Genomic DNA, 21489 nt, shown 5'->3' on the forward strand with positions numbered 1-21489 from the left:
GAGGAACTGAATTAAAGGGTCACGACATTAGGAAGGTTGAGAACCACTGGTCTAGGGAATCTTCCTGGAAAATGTGCTATGAGCCAGGGGCCCAGCCTCATAATCTCTCCCCACCTCCCCTCCCACATCCTGTTTGCTCTGGCCACATGCAGTTTCTTTTCTATGAAGATGAATCATAGCGGCTGGGAAGCCTAGAGGAAATGGGGGGAGGGTAGGTGAGCTCTTCCCCCAGGCCTGCAGAGGAGACTCCTGAGCCCAAGGCAAAGTCCGGGCCCTGGGACTCCACAGACAACCTCCCATTCATCCACCCCCAGAGTATGGGCCTGGCTCCAGGGCAATTAACCCTCAAGTCTCTTGTTGGCCAGGTGGTCCCTTCTAGGCTGGATCCCTGTGAGGTTGGAACCTGGCTTCCGCCTTGGAGGGCCATTGGCCCTCTCGACCTTACCCGATGAATGTGGGCGGTAGGCTATGTGCAGTTTCCAGGAGATGCCAAGTGAGATGCTAACCTGCTGAACCAGCAGAGTTCTGACTGACAGGGCCAACTGCTGCAGAGACGGGCCTGGCGTCCTGGGACAGCGGTTGCAGGGATTAGAGTCAGAGTTCTCTTCTCATATCATCTGGCCACTTCCCCTCCCCATATTCTGCCTCTCTTAAGCAAGGTGTGCCCCTTCCTGCCCCGTCCCAGTCATAACAGCCCACACTGAACCAGCGTCCAGATGCCCAGAATCCCTTCCCCCGGCCTGCTGCTGTCCACCCAGTGCCCAGATCAGGCCTGAGCACATAGCAGGGGCTCACAGAGCCTGGTGGGGTACTCAAGGTCCAAAATGCTGGACACAAGGCTGCCACGTCACCTCCAGGCTTGGCCCCAACAGCTGTGCTATGGGGTTTTATAGACCACTCGATAATGGCACTCAAAGTTCAAGGCAAGAGATACAGGGTGGAGTTTGTACCCCAAAGGGAACACAGGGAGGAGACAGGGGGTGGAGGTAGAGGCTGGATTGAGGGCAGGAAGAGACCAGGCCTGAGAGGACAAGGCTGTGCTTGCCTGGGGGACAGAGACGGAGCATCCAGCTGACTCTGTGGCTGTGTCTCCTTGAACTTATCTTCCCATCATTATTGTTGCTTTGTTGATGCTAAATCACAGCCCACAGCCCTCTGGGACTCCGAGGAAGCTGAGGGGTCTGTGCTGCCAAAGCAAAGACTGACCCTGGGCCTGGGGAATATCACTCCTAGATGAGCACACGGCTTAGGCACCTGTGAGGGCGGCCCACCTGCCTGGGTCCTCTACCTCTCATCGTCCACCCCACGGCCTCTTGGGCACAGCCTTGCCAGCTCCCCCAATGGCCCTCTTTGCTTCACTCCCCAAAGGCAAATCCACAATAAACTATCAGCCATGGCAACTCCAGGGCTGCTGGGCACCCAAGGACGATCGAGGAACCTGCAGAAACATAGCTTTGGGCCCACAGTCAAGAGAGCCCAGTGGTGGAACCTGCTGTTCATTAACCAGGCTGGGCAGAACAAGCAAGGTGCCTGGCAGCTGCCAGGGAAGCATTATAGAGCCAGTTCAAATCCCAGTTCTGCAACTTATTGTGTGGCTTTGGACAAATTATTTAACCTCTTTGGGACTGTCTATATGATGGGAGTCCCAACACAGCTACCTCCTGGCCGTTGGGAAGATGTAATGAGATTCTGGATCTGCCTTAGCATAAAATAAAGAATCAACAGAGATCCAGCACTGCCTGGCCACTTCCCTGTCTTCCCTCAGGACTTGGTCCTTCCTCCCCCCCACCCCTCGCCTCTCCCCACCCACCCACTCACCCCCCACCCCCTGTATCACCATTGCATTACAGAGGCACCATCTCACTCTCCAGGAGCGCAGGGATTTGTGTCAGTTTGGTTTCCAAGGCAGGTGCCCCATAAACGAATGGATGGGTGAATGAATGAGTTTAGATTAATTACCTATTGCTGCCATAACAAATTAGCACACACTTAGTGGCTTAAGACAAGAACACAGATTTACTATCTTGTAGTTCTGTGGCTGGTGGAGGGTGGCGGGGGGGGGGGGCGGTGTGAGAATGGAGAATGATTGTGTATTAAATAGAGTTTCTGTTTGGGGTGGTGGAAAAGTTTTGGAACTAGATAGTGGTGATGGTTGAACAACACCGAATGTGTGGGAACCACGCCAGAGACGCCTCATAGTCAAGGCCAATTAAAGCACAGAGGCCTTGTTGTCAATACACCAAATGTCCAAGGCCACTCTGCGCCTAGGCCAAGATACCATAAACAGCTGCAAGGCCACGGCGATCTCACGGTAAGCTGTGCCCTTCTGTAGCCAAAAAAAGGATGGATGTCCCTGTTGGCAACTAGCCTACTTAGTCTCTGGAGTAATATACAGGTTACCGACCAGCTAGTGGGAGGAAGAAGGCTCGGAAGGGAAAAGGCTAGAGAGCTCAGACGGAGCTGAGAGCTGGTACTGCCACGATGTAAGGCTGAGAGCTCATAGAGAGCTCAGATATGGCCACCAAGTTAACCAGCCAGTGTGCTGGGAGAGAAGCTCAGAGGTAGTTACTATGTGAGGCTACAGAGAACAGCCAGTGTGCTGGGCAGAGGAGACAGGAGAAGCTGCCGAGGCTGAGAGCTTAGGTACCGACCGCTACGATGTGAGGCAGTGAGTGTAGGAGGCAGCGTGCGGCTGCTCAGATAATAGCTGTGAGGACAGAGTAATGCTGCTTTGTGGGAAAGATGTACATGTTGACCAGCCGCTGTCCGGCTGCCTGCCTGTTTGAACTTTGCTGTGAAGAACTGTTTGTCTGACGGCTATATGGCTACTGGCTTCTGCAGTATGCTCATAACCTCTCATGGCTTCTCCGTCTAAGACCCGGCGTCCAAGAAGGTCCGGTCCCTAGGCAGAGGGGCTCGGACCCACCACCTGTAACTAATGAGCAGAGGATAAAGGAGGAACTTGGACTAAGGCCCCAACAGTTCCGGAACCTGCCCTGGCGTAGTCGGGAAGAATTTAGAAGAATTATATGGACTCAGAACAACACAGAGCTCCAGAGCCCTGGCTGGGCTCTTGCTGGCTCTGACAGAATATAACTAGTGCCACTGAATTATACACCACACACTTAAATATAGTTAAAATGGCAAAAAGAAGTCTCCTTAATTTTGCATGTGTAGGTCTTTGCAGTTTATCAAACAGATGAAAAGTAGATCCTGTAAACATTTCACAAGAAGATAAATATAAAAAGTAAACTGTTAAGTAAAAGCAGTCTTTCTATCATACACACACACACACGCCCCCTCACACACGCAATCACAGTCCTCTTCAATGACTCAGAATTATGGAATCTTTGACCTCACTTCCTACGACACCCTGACCCTAAACTTCCAGCTGTTTCTGAGTCTGGATCCGCTAGAGCAGGAGGAGAGCGGTTGGTCTCTTTCTGAAGGTAAGAGCAGGTGACGGGCAGGGGGAACAGGGTAGGATAGCTGCCTCACCAAGATGTGGGAGTCCAAGAGATCAACCAAAGGACTTGCGTGCATGCATAAGAGCCTAACCAATGGTTAAGATCAACAGGGTTTGGAGCATTCGTGGGGAGGGGTGTGGGATGGGAATGGCGGGATGAGGAAAAAATATGTGACACCTTAATCAATAAAGAAATTAAAAAAAAAAAAAAGATGTGGGAGTCCAGCCGAAACCGGTTTGGCTCAGTGGATAGAGCATCGGCCTGCGGACTCAAGGGTCCCAGGTTCGATTCCGGTCAAGGGCATGTACCTTGGTTGCGGGCACATCCCCAGTAGGCGGTGTGCAAGAGGCAGCTGATCGATGTTTCTCTCTCATCAATGTTTCTCTCTATCCCTCTCTCTTCCTCTCTGTAAAAAATCAATAAAATATATTAAAAAAAAAAAAAAGATGTGGGAGTCCAACAGGGGGTTTGTTATCCAGAACAGAGAGGCAGGCTTAACCTCAGGGAATGGGGTCCTCAGCCAGGGAGGCCTAGATACAGCAGGAAAGTGATTTGCACGCAGGACTCAGATCTTCCTCCTAGAAGGGGCGACTGAGGACACAGGGTGAGAGCCTGGCCTTGGAATGTGTGCCTTTGGATGTGTGTGGGGGAGTTGGGCAGGGAGTGTCAGTGGGTCAAGGACCCCAGCTGTCCCTTTCTCTGTACCCACTCACCCCACTATCACCTGTCAGATGACCACCCCCCTCAGGTCCTCCCCAGATTTGTCCCATGGCAGGTTCTTAGGACCCATGGGCCCTGTGAGAGCAGTGAGCTGGGGGAGGAGGGGTGTCAGGAATTCTGAGCAGCCAGATGAAATACCTGGTGGACAGAGAAGGGGGGACGGGGCTGCTGGTGAGTATCCCCATGTGACCCAGGGAGCAGAGGAGAGGGGCCCAGGGACCCAGGAGCCAAGCCTGGGTTTACAAGGTGTGGGGGGTACAGCCGGAGGGTGCGAAGAGGATGGGCAGGAGGTGGGCAGAGCTGGGCTGGTGGCCACAGGAGCTCCCTCAAAAAGCAGTTTCCCAAGGTGGGTAGGGAGACAGTGTGAGAAAGGCTCACCTGTCTGAATTCAAATAACGGACTCGGAGACAGAAGTCTGGCCAAAAGGAGACTTTAAAACTTAGTCAAGAGCGGGTGTCTGTAGGTGCAGGCACCCCTGAATTAGCTGGCACAGGCAATGTTTATCCTATTGTGTGAAAGTCCCTCCTCCAGTTCCTCTTTGGCTGAGTATATGGAGTTTACATTCTATCCCATAGGTCCCTAGGTCTTATTGTGTCCTATTGGGTTTGTTTTTTTTTTTCATTGGCTGAGGCCTTTTCTAGTTGTCCCCACCTCCCTTTGTCTAAGGCAGTGGTTCTCAACCTTCCCAATGCCGCGACCCTTTAATGCAGTTCCTCATGTTGTGGTGACCCCCAACCATAAAATTATTTTCGTTGCTACTTCATAACTGTAATTTTGCTACTGTTATGAATCGTAATGTAAATATCTGTGTTTTTCGATGGTCTTAGGCGACCCTGACATTGGTTCTCAACCTGTGGGTCGCGACCCTTTCACAGGGGCCATCGGAAAACAGATATTTACATTACGACTCATAACAGTAGCAAAATTACAGCTATGAAGTAGCAACGAAAATAATTTTATGGTTGGGGGTCACCACAACAATGAGGAACTGTATTAAAGGGTGGCGGCATTAGGAAGGTTGAGAACCACTGGTCTAGGGAATCTTCCTGGAAAATGTGCTACCAGTCAGGAGCACAGCTCTCTTATCCTCTCCCCACCTCACCTCCTTCATCCTGCTGCTCTGGGGAAATTCAGTAACTGACTGGCTACATGCTGTTTCTTTTCTATGAAGATGAATCATAGAGGCATGTCTCCTACAATGGGAAGCCCCAGCCAACTGGGGGGCTCAGAGGCAAAGCGGGGAGAGGGGAGGTGATCTCTTCCCCCAGGCCTGCAGAGGAGACTCCTGAGCCCAAGGCAAAGTCGGGGCCCTGGGACTCCACAGACAACCCCCCACCCCCAGAGAATGGCCCTGGTCCAGGGCAATTAACCCTCAGGTCTCTTGTTGGCCAGGTGGTCCCCTGTAGGCAGGATCCCTGTGAGGTTGGGGCCTGGCTTCTCCTTGCAGGAGCAGATCCCAGAGGCCCTCGGGGAATTGGAGTGTGTGGGAAGGTGACTTTGGGTGTTCTCCCCACAGGTGTGAGCTCTGATTCCTTGAGAAGATGGAAAGAAAAGGTCCTGAAATCCTCCTCTTGCTGGTGAGATTCAGCCAGGCCTGGCCATGCCCAGCCACCAGTTACTGGGACAAACACAGGACTCTGGTCATTTCCCCCACTGAGAGGGTGCACCCAGGACAACTGAGGGCCTATAAGGGGGTCCACTGCTTCCCCCTGGGCTAAGGCCCCAGGACACATGGGGTGGGGCATCTCAAGCCACAGGCCAGGAATTCTCAGAGGACCCAGGTGATAGGGGCAGAAATAGAATATTGGGGACCAACTAAAATTGTAAGAAATATTAATCATGTTCTGTTAACCGTGATTGTTTTGTTCTGATGAAAGAAGGCACATTCTATCATGGCTGGGAGCTCACCTGGAAATGCAGCCCTCCATCCCCACCAGGGAGCAGCCTGTTATCATGGAAAGATTAACAACCTGGTTGTAGAAACCAGAGCCTGGAGCCCTTCCCATATCGCCAGCCCTTTGAAGACCCCCAGTGTTTGCATAACACAGGCCTTGGCAAATCTCCAGCCTGTATTACCTGTAAACTGCCCATTTGGCATACCCTTGCCCACTTCCCCATGTAATCTTTGTCCTTCTACCCAATATAAGCAGCTGGCTTATGGTGGGGCGCAGAGCAGATTTCTGTGGATGACCTGCTTCTCACCAACACTGCCAGCAGTATTGGAATAAACGCTCATGATTCAATCCTGTCTCTGCTTCGGCTCAAGGAGTGACAGCAGCACGGACCCACTGATTGTCCGTTTACACGGGGACCCCTCAGCCTCCGTCCCCAGCTGGGGGAGCCAGAAAGCCCCCCTCCTCCAGAGCCTGAGGGACCCTCTGCAGTGTGCCCAGCTCACCCTGTGAGCAGTTCCACCGGCCACTTGCGTTCTCCCTCCAGCCCAGGGGTTGGAGAGTGCCATCCCCAGGACCTATGAGGTGGCGGGGCACAGAGGGCCAAGGGCTGTCCTGCGGCCACCAGTTGCTCACTACAGAGGGGGGAGCAGAGCCAGCATCTGCCTTGAAGCCCATTCTTCCCACTCAGCTCAGTGATGGGGCCATCTTGAGTGTTCCTCTTCCCTCTGGTTCCACCCATCCTGTCAGCCGGGACCCTGAGCCCCATAGTCCCCTCATTGTCTCCATCCTGCGGGCTGAGCCTGGGCTCACAGGTCACCCTTCCCCTTTCTTCCTCCATATAGGGAACAGGTAGTATGAAATTCCTAGCATATTCAACGGGGCCCGGTGCGCTAGTGCTAGCCGTGGGCGCGGTGGCAATAGGACTCGTAGGAATTGGAGTCTTCTGCTGGAATAAGGTCAGAGCAAGCCTAGAATTAACAACCGGGAAGGTCTGGGGCTGGTTGGGGGTGGGGGTGGGGATTGCATATGAGTAAGAGGGAGGGCTGGGGATTGTTGGGGATCTGAGAAGATAGTGGGGCCCTCCATTGGCCTGGAGGTCTGGCAGCCCCTCCAGACTGACTGCCCATACCCTCCTCCCGTTGTCTGACGTGCCCACTTTCTTTTGCAGGCCAGCGAAAACAAGATCCAGAAAATGTATTGATACGAATCCTTTCTAATCCCCTGGCCAAAAGGAGAAGGCTCCACCCTACTGGTGAATGTGTGAAGCAACATGCTATACACAGTTTATATGTTGAGTATGAACAAAGTCAACTTTTGAGCAAAATGAAAATTAATTAAATACACATTTATTGAGTGCATACTGTGTGCCTGACTCTTCCAGAACCACAATCTTTATCCCATGATTTTGGCTCCTTTGAGACCCAGCCCTGGGGCCTCCACACACCCAATCAGCCCCCACCTGGCCCTTCCCCAGGGTGCCTGATCTGATTCATCTTTCAGACCCAGGGCCGCTAGTTCTTCTGGGGTTTCCTCAGTACCTGAAAAGGGAAAGTCAGCTCTGTTTCTCCTCTGCAACACTCACAGTCACATACCAGCTGTGTGGGATTCCCCCACCAAGCTATTTCCAGTTCTCTGGGGACACCAACTTTGTTTCCTCTGATTTAACTCAATTCTGACACCAACAGGAGTTATTGAAGACCCCACAGATTAAGGGTTCAGTCCCACCAATCTGCCCCAACTTCAGATGCCAGTCCCAGATAATGGGTCCCAGGTTACCCACAAATTTCTTTCCAGGGATTCCCACAACTTCTCCTTGGGTTCAATAATTTGCTAGAAGGGCTCACAGAACCCAGGAAAATGGTTCACTTATTAGATCATTAATTTATTATAAAGGATATGACGCAGGCCCTGGTTGGGTGGCTCAGTTGGTTGGAGCGTCACCCCATGCACCACAAGGCTGAGGGTTCAAATCCCAGTCAGGGCACATACCTACGTTGTGAGTTCCATCCCTGGTTGGGGTGCATACTGAAAGATCACTTGGAGGCCGAAAACCAGGTGACACAGGCTTTATTAGAGGAGAAACCTGCTGGGCTGTCTCGCATGAAGAGAGCAGCAACCCGTGCAGGGGTGAGCACTCCTTTTGAGGGGAGGAAGGGGAAGGGATTGGGCTTCGGGTACTCAGCGGGCGCTGATTGGTGGCTTAATGTATGGTCCATATAAGGCACATAGTTAGGCACTCAGGTACTTAGGAACAAGGGCAGATGCTGATTGGTGATTCAATGTATAGTCTATGTAAGGTACATAGTTAGGTACTCAGGTATTTCCGGGTTGCAGGTTACATCATGTTACTGTTACTCTGCCCGCCAGTTCAGAATTCAATGAATAGTCCATATAAGGTACTTCCGAGCTGTAGGCTGCGTCAAGTCGGGGAAGGGATGATCTATCATTCCAGGGTTTTGGTAATAGTAAAAAAAATTGAGAGTCGGGGCAAGGTCAGGGGGTGAAGGTCCTTCTTCCATAGCTGCTTCCTGCTGAGAAGGGACGTCATCAGGGGCATCTACCCGGGGTCTCAAAGATTCTAGTGACATAGGTGTCTCCAGGTTCTGAAGTCAAGGCCAGATAGATCTCTCCCACCTTCTGGTTGGTGAACGCCTGCATTCTGTTCTGCAAGAAACTAGTGAAACAGCACATGATACAAGGGCCAAAGAGCAAAACTAAAAGAGTGGGAGGAGCCATGGAGTAAGTGAGCCAAAATGGCATACCCCCCCTTCTATCTGGTTATGTCCTCTTTGGTCAATCCTGTCCCACAGGGATTTAATGTGATCTTTGGCAATTCCTGACTCATTTACAAAGTAGCAGCATTCTTCCCCAAGAAAGACACAGGTGCCCCCTTTTTCTGCTGTCAAGAGATCTAAAGCACGCCGGTTCTGTAGGGCTACCACTGCTAAGGAGTCTACCTGCCTTTGAAGGAATTCAAGGGAATTGCTAATGATGGAGATATCTTCTGAAAATTCAGCAGACAGTTTGTGGTAGAAATGAACAGAGGAGGAAATGCCTCCCACTCCTGTCCCTACTGCAGTGAGGACTCCCGTACCCACTAAGAGGGGAACAAGGGCCGCCCTCTTGTGGCGAGGTCTGAGAAGACCCAGAGAGGATTCGAGTTCTCCCTCTGTTCTGATGGAGAGATTGGGGGAGAGGAAGACATAAAGGCAGAGCGAGTGTGACAGGTCTTGGGGAACACAGGTGTAGGCCAGTGATGGCGAACCTATGACACGCGTGTCAGCACTGACACGCATAGTCATTTCTGATGACACGCGGCCGCATGCCGAGGATGAAACATTTGCTGCTCCTGAGGATGAAACATTTGCGACTAGAGTCTTGGAGTTAGTTTTTCCTCAAAGTGACAGACTACCCGAGTTATGCTCAGTTTTTTGGCGAAGTTTGACACACCAAGCTCAAAAGGTTGCCCATCACTGGTGTAGGTTGTAGTCCCACAGAGGAGAAAAATACCCGGTGGAGGGGAGGCTAAGGGAGGGGGTAAATTTATAGACTGTGCACAGTAGTAAGGTGCAGGGGTAGTTGAGGTAGTAGTTTGAGAAGTGTTTGTTAAACAGGTAGTATTATCCGTATTAAAGAGAGAGATGTTGTATAGGAGGATGCGCCGAGGTTTGGTACAGGTAAGAGTTAAGTTAGTGTCCAATAGGTTGGGATTGGAGTGGCTATGATGAGGGTTTGAGCCAGTGACAGACAAATCCAGCAGGATGTAGAGAAGGAGGGATTGATGTTAGAGAGTAGATGGAAAGTTGTGTTGATGACAATGGAATACTATGCTGCCATAAAAAAGAAGGAATTCTCATCATTTGCAGCAACCTGGATGGAATTGGAGAATATTATACTAAGTGAAATAAGCCAGTCAATGAAAGAAAAATACCACATGATCTCACTCATTTATGGATAATAAAGAACATTATAAACTGATGAACAAAAAGATAGATACAGAGACAGTAAAGCAACAAACAGACTTTCAAATTACAGGGGGAAAGTTAGGGAGGGGGGGGAGATAAGAAATCAAACGAAGGACTTGTATGCATGCATATAAGCATAAACAATGGACGCAAAACTCTGGGGGGTGAGGGCATGTATGGGTGTGGGGTGGGGGGGGTAATGGTAAGATATGTACACATATAATACCTCAATAAAAAAAAGAAAAAAAAACTCAAAAAAAATAAAATAAACACACACACACACACACACAAAAAAAAAATAATAAAATAAAATAAAATAAAATAAAAGTAAAAAAAAAGAAAAAGAAAGTTGTGTTGATGAGGGTGGGCAAAGGAGTAGGTCCAGAGTTCATAGGGCGAGAGAGAATGTCCTTTAGTGGGGGAGGGATAGGTCAGGGATTAATATAGGTTTTGATAAAGACAATTATACCCCCGGGATCCCTACCTCCCCCATCTATTCTAATTCCTGCTGGCTGAGCCTGGTTCTAGAGTGAGTCTGCTGGGTTTGATATGGTCAAGCTGACAGGGTTACACGTAAGGGGATCACAGTCTGGAGGGGGTCTGAGGTTTACTAGCGGGGTACGTGAAGCACCAGAGTGGTAGTAGGAGCACGGCCAATATGGGCAGTAAAACTCCCCTATGATGTCACAGTCCCCTTTCTGGTGGTATTTCATACATAGACATTTGTGGTCGGTGGCATAGCTCCGATGCCACCCACCGCAGCTGGAGCACCCCGGGGCCATGGCCGCCCAGGCATCGACATGGAGAGTGACACTGGAGGATTTCCCATCCCAGACAGTAGAATTGATGACCCTCTCATCATCCCAGGCCCGTTTTACCTGAAAAGACCAGAAACCTACATTGGTGTATTCATTGTTAGTCGCTTGTAGGAGGACTATGGTGAGGAGGAGAGAAGACATATAAAAAGGAATTTGAAACCTGAGCTTCTTCTGGAGTAAAGAATTGGAGGGTCCCTTGCCAGGTAAGATCCACTAGCCATGAATGTAAGTCTTCCGGGGAAGCAGATCTCGGTCTCCACCAGGACCAGTCCTCCAGGATACACTGTGAATTCGGGGGCAGAGATTCACAGGAGAGCGGACTTTGATAGTAGTGGGCTGGACGAGGGTCGCAGAAGCATGATTTCCCCGAGACTGGTTGGTGAAGTCTCCAGAGCAATCCTGTTGAGTGACTTGGGAGGTAAAAGCTGGTCCTGAGGCTGCCATAGCATCACTTGTCTGGTTTTGCTGCTTTTCTGGGCCTGGAGCTGAAAGACAACTGAGGCTTAGATGTTATTTTTTATTTATTTTTATTTATTTATTTATTTATTTATTTATTTTTATTTTTTTAAATTACTTTATTGATTAAGGTATCCCATATTTGTCATCACCCCCCCTTCCCATCCCAACCCCCCCCCACAAGCATGCCCCCATCCTCCTGTTGTCTGTGATCACTGGTTAGGCTCATATGCAAGCACATAAGTCCTTTGGTTGATCTATCTCCCTTGTCCCCACCCTCCCCTACCTTCCCTCTGAGGTCTGACAGTCTGATCAATGCTGTTCTTGTTCTTCAGTCTATGTTGATCATCATTTCCCCTAGATGAGTGAGCTCATGTGATACTAGGAATACACTTATAGGAACCGAAAATGAGACAAGCAATAATGGTTATGCTGAGAGGCAAATGAATCCGTCTATAGTGAGTTTCTTTCTGGGCCAACAGTTCTTTTGAGTCCCAATTTCTATGTCCAACAGTTGTTTATGTGTACATAACAGCAATGATATTTCAGTTCTGGATGGTGGACAAATGGTGGTAATGCAGGTCCGACCCTCTCTGGTTTGGTCCTGGGCAATCTGCAGTGACGCACATCTGCTGACTGCTAGTATGGCAAGGCATGGTCAGCGTCTTCCATCTCTGGACTGTTTCTCTTCTGTCTTCATGGCTGGAGCACTCCTGTCAATTCCTCTCTGTTGCAGGAATCCACATGGTATCAGAGTTGTTTTCTGAAAATATACAAACATATTCTCGACCAAAAGTTAATAAAGGAATATTTTCTATAAATTTGACTTGCGATCCTTTTTCATTTTTTTGCCCAAATTATTTTCCTTTGGCTTGTTTTGACACCATGTATGTTTTACCTGGGTGTCTTGCTGTTAGCATTACAAATGAAAGTTAATTTTCTAAAGTAAAAATTTTCTAGATGTAATTTATTTACAGGATATTTTTCCTTACATGATATTCTTCTACTATCCCCCTTTTTTGGTTTAAATATTGGGAGGCTTTTGGAAATTTTATGCTGTAATCTTGATAGCTTTTAAATTTTACTTTTTTGCACTAAAATGTGACTGCTTTAGGTTCATTATATGTTATGCAATTTTACCATGAGATGAACTACCAATAAAAATTTTAGTTAACACTTTAGGAACAGCTTTTTTGTCCAGTACAATTGATTTTTCTAGAGCATTTGCTTATTTTGATTGGCCAATTTAAATTAGTCTGAAAACTTGACTACTATTTTACTGTCAAATTTAATACTCTAACAACCATCTTGTTTTACACTGTAAATATTAGTGGAGAGGATTTTTTGTCTTCTTGAGTAGACCCTGAGCATTCCTGGTGCTAGGCTGGATTTAGATATCCTAGACCCCAGTTCCCCGGATCATGGGTGCAAGACATCTCCATCAAGTCTTGTTGCAGTGAGAGGGCATCTGCTGTCGGCCAAGTCTCTGTTACCTGGGTCCCGATTTGAGCTGGGCATGTGAAGCTGAGCAGCCATGGGGGCAGGAGATCTCCCTCAGCAGGGGTGAGGGTTCAGGCCCCTGCAAACTTGGGGGGGTGAAGGTCTGTGCCCCACCTCTGTTGACCCCCAAGTTCTCTCCTGATGGCCCCTATGCGACTGTGCCTGTCTTAGGTTGTTCCTTCCCTGAGGAATCTTACCCGTCTCTGGCTAACCAGCCATCCTCCGGTAGATGTTATTTTTTAGGGGGGAAAGGAGTAGGGGTCTCAGTTGCCTCACTAGTGATATGAAAGGGGAGAATAGGTTACCCAGGGGGTGAGGTTCTTGTTTTCCCAGTTTTGCCCCTTGCTGGGCATCCACATGTTTCTTGCAGCTCCTGAGACAGGGTTTCAAAATAGGTAGAGCAGTGGTTAAGCTCCCTATGGCTCATAACCCTGCTGTGAAGCCCAGGGTTATGAGGAGAGGGATGATCTGGACTCCTCTTTTGTGTCAGATATGATGGTTACGGGGACAGGCAAAGACTGATTATTGGGGGCTGCATCTACATTGGGTGAAAGACGTGAGTACAGGTTCCTGTCCAGCTGGTGGGGAGACAGATGTATGTGTTTTCCTCACAGAGGAAGAAGAATCCCTGATCACGGAGACAAGCTGATAGGTGTAAGGATAAGAGGTGCACTAAAGGGTACGAGGTTCCTTTATCTAGTTCCGCACTCCAGGCTGAGAGGGTAGTCGCCATGGTGCTACCAAGAAGGGGTGACAGATGGGTGGTTGAGATTTTGCTGCAGTGAAAGTGGCAGGGGATGTTAGAACGGGCTGTTATCCAAGGGAAAAGGGAAAGGGAAGGAAAGGAGCAGTGGAAGCCAGGGACCTGATGGCTGGATAAGAAGTCAGACAGACGGGCTGTGCTGCCGCTCACTGGCTTAACTTCTTATTTTTACTGAACCTTAATCCTGGCTGTTTTTACTTTTAAACTTAAACGCATCTTATTTTCAAGAAAATATACATTCAACAAAGTACAAGAAACCTTCTGTCAGGTGAATTAGAACGTGTCTAGCAATCAATGTTTCAGTATTGTATGCTATTTTTAAATATTTAGATGTTTATCACTTAACCCAGCAATGCTCTCCGACTGATCTTTCACATACGGGAATCAACCAATCGATGTAGATGATTCTCACATCGATGTTTCTCTCTCTTTCTCTTCCTCTCTCTCTCAAATCAATAAAAACATATCCTTAGGTGAGGATTTAAAAAAAACGAAATAGTGAAAGAGAGGTACAGGGCAAGGTATGGGGGAAGGGACATGAGCTTCCATGCTCTCCCAGCACCTCCACATGTTCACCAACCTGGATGCTCTCCAGATCCTGTAGTTCAAGGACTTTAATGGCAGCTTCAACCCATAGTCACCATCAACCCCAAAGGATGGAGTTGAAAGTTCCAAGTTATATATATATATATATATATATATATATATATATATATATATATATATATATATATAATTTAATACATTTTATTGATTTCAGAGAAGAAGAGAGATAGGAACATCCATGATGAGCGTGAATCCTCGATCAGCTGCTTCCTGCACACCTCCTACAGGGAATGAATTGTGACCTCCTGGTTCATAGATTCAACCCCTGAGCCACGCTGGCTGGGCAAAAGTTTCAAGATCTAACCAAGCCTTGCTCTGTCAGGTGATCAGCCCCCATCCAGTGTTACCACATGAGAACAAAAGACATTCCTGTCACCCAAGAAATTCCAAGGGGTTTAGAAACTGTCAGGATCTGGAGCCAAAGAGCAAATATTAGAACCAAAATTTATCCCAGTGCCCCTATCACTCAGGAAATTACAGGGGCTTTAGGAGCTCTGTGTCAGGAACCACAGGCACAGACCAAATAGATATTTCTCATTATGTCACAGGGTTCTCATACCTCCTGGCCCCCTCAGCCTGGAAAGCCAGCCACTAGCATGTTCATTAGATGGTGTTCCTAAGGGTTCCCCTTCCTGGCGCCCTTGACCTGAAAGGGAGCGTGGGACCTCCACCATGGACAAGGCCACCATCACCTCCACCCGGTGTCCTCTTCTCTGGCCATCACTGCCGCTTATGAATTTTCAGTTCATAAGACAGTCCAATGGTACACACACACACACACACACACACACACACACACACACACACACTGGCTTCAGGATAAAACCCGACCCTCCAGATGCAGACACAGCTGATTCAGGGGTCGCTAGCCCTGCACCTGCCAGGCAGGGCAACCTCCAGCCCCAGGTAGGCAAGCACTCTCCACCGTCCTGTCCCCCTGCCCAGATGGGCCAGATAGCAAGGGGCTCAGCCACGCCTTCTGCATCCAGCGCAGTGGGAGACCTTTCCTGTGGAAAAAGGGCCGGCCTTGGGCCCACCCTGCTTGGAGGCTGGGGCGGCTGACTAGAAGCGGCGCGCCTCCTGTGTGATTGGTTAAGGAGCACACTGGGATTTCTCTGTTGATCCTGAGTTGGAAGCAGAGGCCAAAAATAGAGAAGCTGTGGTCACTGGCAGAGTTCTGACTGACAGGGCCAACTGCTGCAGAGACTGGCCTGGCGTCCTGGGACAGCGGTTGCAGGGATTGGAGTCAGAGTTCTCTTCTCATATCATCTGGCCACTTCCCCTCCCCATATTCTGCCTCTCTTAAGCAAGGTGTGCCCTTGCCTGCCCCGTCCCGGTCAGAACAGCCCACACTGAACCAGCGTCCAGATGCCCGGAATCCCTTCCCCTGGCCTGCTGCTGTCCACCCAGTGCCCAGGTCAGGCCTGAGCACATAGCAGGGGCTCACAGAGCCTGGTGGGGTACTCAAGGTCAAAATGCTGGACACTGGGCTGCCACGTCACCTCCAGGCTTGGCCCCAACAGCTGTGCTATGGGGTTTTATAGACCACTCGATAATGGCACTCAAAGTTCAAGGCAAGGGATGCAGGGTGGAGTTTGTACCCCAAAGGGAACACAGGGGTTGGAGGTAGAGTCTGGATTGAGGGCAGGAAGGGACCAGGCCTGAGAGGACAAGGTTGTGCTTGCCTGGGAGACAGAGATGGAGCATCCAGCTGACTCTGGCTGTGTCTCCTTGAACTTATCTTTCCATCATTATTGTTGCTTCGTTGATGCTACATCACAGCCCACAGCCCTCTGGGACTCCGAGGAAGCTGAGGGGTCTGTGCTGCCAAAGCAAAGACTGACGCTGGGCCTGGGGAATATCACTCCTAGATGAGCACACGGCTTAGGCACCTGTGAGGGCGGCCCACCTGCCTGGGTCCTCTACCTCTCATCATCCACCCCACGGCCGCTTGGGCACAGCCTTGCCAGCTCCCCCAATGGCCCTCTTTGCTTCACTCCCCAAAGGCAAATCCACAGTAAACTATCAGCCATGGCAACTCCCAAGGACGATTGAGGAACCTGCAGAAACATAGCTTTGGGGCACAGTCAAGAGAGCCCCGTGGTGGAAGCTGCCGTTCATTAACCAGGCTGGGCAGAACAAGCAGGAAGGTGCCTGGCAGCTGCCAGGGAAGCATTATAGAGCCAGTTCAAATCCCAGTTCTGCAATTTATTGTGTGGCTTTGGGCAAATTATTTAACCTCTTTGGGACTGTCTATATGATGGGAGTCACAACACAGCTACCTCCTGGCCGTTGGGAAGATGTAATGAGATCTTGGATCTGCGTTAGCATAAAATAAAGAATCGGCAGAGATCGAGCACTGCCTGGCCACTTCCCTGTCTTCCCTAAGGATTTAATCCTCCCCCCTCCCCCCACCCCCCGTATCACCATTGCATTACAGAGGCACCATCTCACTCTCCAGGAGCGCAGGGATTTGTGTCAGTTTGGTTTCCAAGGCAGGTGCCCCATAAACGAATGGATGGGTGAATGAATGAGTTTAGATTAATTACCTATTGCTGCCATAACAAATTAGCACACACTTAGTGGCTTAAGACAAGAACACAGATTTACTATCTTCTAGTTCTGTGGCTGGTGGGGGGGGGGGGGCGGTGTGAGAATGGAGAATGATTGTGTATTAAATAGAGTTTCTGTTTGGGGTGGTGGAAAAGTTTTGGAACTAGATAGTGGTGATGGTTGAACAACACCGAATGTGTGGGAACCACGCCAGAGACGCCTCATAGTCAAGGCCGATTAAAGCACAGAGGCCTTGTTGTCAATACACCAAATGTCCAAGGCCACTCTGCGCCTAGGCCAAGATACCATAAACAGCTGCAAGGCCACGGCGATCTCACGGTAAGCTGTGCCCTTCTGTACCCAAAAAAAGGATTGATGTCCCTGTTGGCAACTAGCCTACTTAGTCTCTGGAGTAATATACAGGTTACGGACCAGCTAGTGGGAGGAAGAAGGCTCGGAAGGGAAAAGGCTAGAGAGCTCAGACGGAGCTGAGAGCTGGTACTGCCACGATGTAAGGCTGAGAGCTCATAGAGAGCTCAGATATGGCCACCATGTTAACCAGCCAGTGTGCTGGGAGGGAAGCTCAGAGGTAGTTACTATGTGAGGCTACAGACAACAGCCAGTGTGCTGGGCAGGGGAGACAGGAGAAGCTGCCGAGGCTGAGAGCTTAGGTACCGACCGCTACGATGTGAGGCAGTGAGTGTAGGAGGCAGCGTGCGGCTGCTCAGATAATAGCTGTGAGGACAGAGTAATGCTGCTTGGTGGGAGAGATGTGCATGTTAACCAGCCGCTGTCCGGCTGCCTGCCTGTTTGAACTTTGCTGTGAAGAACTGTTTTGTCTGACGGCTATATGGCTACTGGCTTCTGCAATATGCTCATAACCTCTCATGGCTTCTCCGTCTAAGACCTGGCGTCCAAGAAGGTCCAGTCCCTAGGCAGAGGGGCTCGGACCCACCACCTGTAACTAATGAGCAGAGGATAAAGGAGGAACTTGGACTAAGGCCCCAACAGTTCTGGAACCTGCCCTGGCGTAGTCGGGAAGAATTTAGAAGAATTATATGGACTCAGAACAACACAGAGCTCCAGAGCCCTGGCTGGGCTCTTGCTGGCTCTGACAGAATGTAACTAGCGCACACTTAAATATAGTTAAAATGGCAAAAAGAAGTCTCCTTAATTTTGCATGTGTAGGTCTTAGCAGTTTAACAAACAGATGAAAAGTAGATCCTGTGAACATTTCACAAAGAAGATAAATATAAAAAGTAAACTGTTAAGTAAAAGCAGTCTTTCTATCATACACACACACACACACACACACACACACACACACACACACCCAATCACAGTCCTCTTCAATGACTTAGAATAATGGAATCTTTGACCCCACTTCCTACCACACCCTGGCCCTAAATGTCCAGCTGTTTCTGAGTCTGGATCCGCCAGAGCAGGAGGAGAGCGGTTGGTCTCTTTCTGAAGGTAAGAGCAGGTGACGGGCAGGGGGAACAGGGTAGGACAGCTGCCTCACCAAGATGTGGGAGTCCAACAGGGGGTTCGTTATCCGGAACAGAGAGGCAGGCTTAGCCTCAGGGAATGGGGTCCTCAGCCAGGGAGGCCTAGATACAGCAGGGAAGTGATTTGCATGCAGGACTCAGATCTTCCTTCTAGAAGGGGCGACTGAGGACAAAGGGTGAGAGCCAGGGTTCGCCGACATTCTGGCCTTGGAATGTGTGCCTTCGGATGTGTGTGTGGGAGTTGGGCAGGGAGTGCCAGTGGGTCAAGGACCCCAGCTGTCCCTTTCTCTGTACTCACTCACCCCACTATCACCTGTCAGATGACCACCCCCCTCAGGTCCTCCCCAGATTTGTCCCATGGCAGGTTCTTAGGACCCATGGGTCCTGCTGGGAGCGGTGAGCTGGGGGAGGAGGGGTGTCAGGAATTCTGAGCAGCCAGATGAAATACCTGGTGGACAGGGAAGGGGGGACGGGGCTGCTGGTGAGTATCCCCATGTGACCCAGGGAGCAGAGAAGAGGGGCCCAGGGACCCAGGAGCCAAGCCTGGGTTTACAAGGTGTGGGGGGTACAGCCGGAGGGTGCGAAGAGGATGGGCAGGAGGTGGGCAGAGCTGGGCTGGTGGCCACAGGAGCTCCCTCAAAAAGCAGTTTCCCAAGGTGGGTAGGGAGACAGTGTGAGAAAGGCTCACCTGTCTGAATTCAAATAACGGACTCGGAGACAGAAGTCTGGCGAAAATGAGACTTTTAAAACTTTCCCGAGAGCGGGTGTCTGTAGGTGCAGGCACCCCTGAATTAGCTGGCACAGGCAATGTTTATCCTATTGTGTGAGAGTCCCTCCTCCAGGTCCTCTTTGGCTGAGTAGATGGAGTTTACATTCTATCCCATAGCCCTAGGTCTTATTGTCTCCTCTTGGGTTTGTTTTTTGTTTGTTTGTTTTTAAATTGGCTGAGGCCTTTCCTAGTTTTCTCCACCTCCCTTTGTCTAGGGCAGCAGTTCTCAACCTCTGGGTCATGACCCCTTTGGGGGTCAAACAACCCTTTCACAGGGGTCACCTAAGACATCCTGCATATCAGATATTTACATTATGATTCATAACAGTAGCAAAATTACAGTTATGAAGTAGCAACGAAAATAATTTTATGGTTGGGGGTCACCACAACATGAGGAACTGAATTAAAGGGTCACGACATTAGGAAGGTTGAGAACCACTGGTCTAGGGAATCTTCCTGGAAAATGTGCTATGAGCCAGGGGCCCAGCCTCATAATCTCTCCCCACCTCCCCTCCCACATCCTGTTTGCTCTGGCCACATGCAGTTTCTTTTCTATGAAGATGAATCATAGCGGCTGGGAAGCCTAGAGGAAATGGGGGGAGGGAAGGTGAGCTCTTCCCCCAGGCCTGCAGAGGAGACTCTTGAGCCCAAGGCAAAGTCCGGGCCCTGGGACTCCACAGACAACCTCCCATTCATCCACCCCCAGAGTATAGGCCTGGCTCCAGGGCAATTAACCCTCAAGTCTCTTGTTGGCCAGGTGGTCCCTTCTAGGCTGGATCCCTGTGAGGTTGGTACCTGGCTTCCGCCTTGGAGGGCCATTGGCCCTCTCGACCTTACCCGATGAATGTGGGCGGTAGGCTATGTGCAGTTTCCAGGAGATGCCAAGTGAGATGCTAACCTGCTGAACCAGCAGAGTTCTGACTGACAGGGCCAACTGCTGCAGAGACTGGCCTGGCGTCCTGGGACAGCGGTTGCAGGGATTGGAGTCAGAGTTCTCTTCTCATATCATCTGGCCACTTCCCCTCCCCATATTCTGCCTCTCTTAAGCAAGGTGTGCCCTTGCCTGCCCCGTCCCAGTCATAACAGCCCACACTGAACCAGCGTCCAGATGCCCGGAATCCCTTCCCCCGGCCTGCTGCTGTCCACCCAGTGCCCAGATCAGGCCTGAGCACATAGCAGGGGCTCACAGAGCCTGGTGGGGTACTCAAGGTCCAAAATGCTGGACACAAGGCTGCCACGTCACCTCCAGGCTTGGCCCCAACAGCTGTGCTATGGGGTTTTATAGACCACTCGATAATGGCACTCAAAGTTCAAGGCAAGAGATACAGGGTGGAGTTTGTACCCCAAAGGGAACACAGGGAGGAGACAGGGGATGGAGGTAGAGGCTGGATTGAGGGCAGGAAGAGACCAGGCCTGAGAGGACAAGGCTGTGCTTGCCTGGGGGACAGAGACGGAGCATCCAGCTGACTCTGTGGCTGTGTCTCCTTGAACTTATCTTCCCATCATTATTGTTGCTTCGTTGATGCTACATCACAGCCCACAGCCCTCTGGGACTCCGAGGAAGCTGAGGGGTCTGTGCTGCCAAAGCAAAGACTGACCCTGGGCCTGGGGAATATCACTCCTAGATGAGCACATGGCTTAGGCACCTGTGAGGGCGGCCCACCTGCCTGGGTCCTCTATCTCTCATCATCCACCCCACGGCCGCTTGGGCACAGCCTTGCCAGCTCCCCCAATGGCCCTCTTTGCTTCACTCCCCAAAGGCAAATCCACAATAAACTATCGGCCATGGCAACTCCAGGGCTGCTGGGCACCCAAGGACCATTGAGGAACCTGCAGAAACATAGCTTTGGCCCCACAGCCAAGAGAGCCCCGTGGTGGAAGCTGCCGTTCATTAGCCAGGCTGGGCAGAACAAGCAGGAAGGTGCCTGGCAGCTGCCAGGGAAGCATTATAGAGCCAATTCAAATCCCAGTTCTGCAACTTATTGTGTGGCTTTGGACAAATTATTTAACCTCTTTGGGACTGTCTATATGATGGGAGTCACAGCACAGCTACCTCCTGGCCGTTGGGAAGATGTAATAAGATTCTGGATCTGCCTTAGCATAAAATAAAGAATCAACAGAGATTGAGCACTGCCTGGCCACTTCCCTGTCTTCCCTCAGGACTTGGTCCTTCCCCCCACCCCCCACCCCTCGCCTCTCCCCACCCACCCACTCACCCCCCACCCCCCGTATCACCATTGCATTACAGAGGCACCATCTCACTCTCCAGGAGTGCAGGGATTTGTGTCAGTTTGGTTTCCAAGGCAGGTGCCCCATAAACGAATGGATGGGTGAATGAATGAGTTTAGATTAATTACCTATTGCTGCCATAACAAATTATCACACACTTAGTGGCTTAAGACAAGAACACAGATTTACTATCTTGTAGTTCGGTGGCTGGTGGGGGTGTGTGTGTGAGAATGGAGAATG

At 50.2% G+C, this 21489-nt stretch overlaps 1 long non-coding RNA gene across 1 annotated transcript; it reads left to right on the forward strand.

Moving 5' to 3' along the window:
- The first annotated feature begins 3382 nt into the window (after nucleotides 1-3382).
- LOC307105989 lies at nucleotides 3383-7440 on the forward strand. The gene is made up of 4 exons (XR_013814078.1): nucleotides 3383-3449; nucleotides 5704-5764; nucleotides 6925-7038; nucleotides 7251-7440. It is a non-coding gene; the product is annotated as an uncharacterized lncRNA (long non-coding RNA).
- Nucleotides 7441-21489: the final 14049 nt, after the last annotated feature.

The sequence above is a fragment of the Cnephaeus nilssonii genome (genome assembly GCF_951640355.1).
Source record: "Cnephaeus nilssonii genome assembly, chromosome: 2".
NCBI lineage: Eukaryota > Metazoa > Chordata > Mammalia > Chiroptera > Vespertilionidae > Cnephaeus > Cnephaeus nilssonii.